Consider the following 1605-nt stretch of genomic DNA (forward strand, 5'->3'; position numbering starts at 1 on the left):
TTTATCTTGGAAAAATGCTGCCTAAACTTATCAACAAAAAATACAGTAAATAACGGCAAGGATCCCGAAAGCAGAATTTGCTCGACTTTGGCATGAATTTAGTCAGACATCTACAGTAATAATTCCACACATACAATAACGGGCTCTCAACTGCTGTAAGATACATAATAATCAACCTGGTTCTGGGCGATTTGTGTAACAGTTTAGGGGAAGACACTACTTGAAATGATGCACCACACAAAAGATTTTCAATGAAGACTGAGTCTAAAAACCGATGTGGATAGTGCTGCACAATAACTTCAAGTTTAGGACAGAAGAGGCACAAAATATCACGATAAAAATAAAGACCTTGTGGGAAATTTTCGAGAATCATAACACGATGCAAATACCATAAACGCTTAGTTTGCATGCTGCTCTAAGCTGGCCGGCAACCACAAAGGTAGACAATAGCCTACAGGCAGTTTATAATTCGATAACAGCGCAATAAACATTATAAATACGTAAACCGACAATTTTCTTTTACAAACATTTTACGTCTAATAGTAAATTTTCCCCCAACAATTTTTTGTGAAGCACTTGCAAACCACGGTTTTGTAAAATAATTCATCATTATTATTTTTTACTTCTCGGATATTGTAAAACGTCATCAGCAAAATCACAAAAAAACATTTCATTACTTCAATGTAGTAGGCCTAAGAATTTTTTATAGAATTGTAGCCACGTTGTTTCAACAAAGAAGCCATTTTTTAGCAATGTAAAGTTATAGAAAATAATTTGCAATCATGCAAATGGCTGGAAAGAATCTAGGAAGTCTTCTCACAATCTGGCACAAAATGATTATGTTTATTGTATCTCAGTAAAATGTTTTACGACAAACTTTGAAGCTTCGTTATAATCATTTTTATCTTTGAAGTCAAACGTTATTTTTTTTTGGCCAGAAACATAATCACTGCCTTGCTGACGTTGTCGCTTTTACGCGTATTTTTAGTGCTTCAAACAATAAGGACCCAGTCAGCAATCCAGTCCTTTTACATTGATTCAACATTTGTAAACGTTAAATTTATGTAGATTTGCTGACTGTGGGTTATTTCACATTTCCTTTGTTTACGCATGTTCCTCAATTCGCTGTTGCATTATTTCGACGCTGGCTGACTAAAAATGTATTTTCAAATTGATTGACACAATCTTCAATAAAAAGTGAGCTTCGAACTTAGCTTTGTTGATGTAAATGCTGTATTTTTTGTGGATGTAATTTATGAGTCATGTTTATAAACACCCGTAAGCGAAATGACTTATGATGTGGCCTGCATGATATTTGTGATGCGACTTGACACAAATCCACAATTTCAAAAGCACCTAATTTGAACTTAGAAATTTCAGATTATTTCAACAACTTGTTCAATTGTCTTCTCTCTACTAAAAATATTCATACTACAAACTCAATTGTAGACCTAAAATACACAAACGAAGATGTAAACAGCTATTCAAGCAGGCTAAGGTGTTACTTATGAGAAATTTGGTTCCATAAAACTAGAAGCTAGCCATGAGTTTCGGAATGCATTAGTTTAGGATAAAAATGTAAGACAACAAACGCAGTTTTGTTTT

This window comes from Aplidium turbinatum, chromosome 12, assembly GCF_918807975.1.
Source record: "Aplidium turbinatum chromosome 12, kaAplTurb1.1, whole genome shotgun sequence".
In the NCBI taxonomy this organism is placed as follows: Eukaryota; Metazoa; Chordata; class Ascidiacea; order Aplousobranchia; family Polyclinidae; genus Aplidium; species Aplidium turbinatum.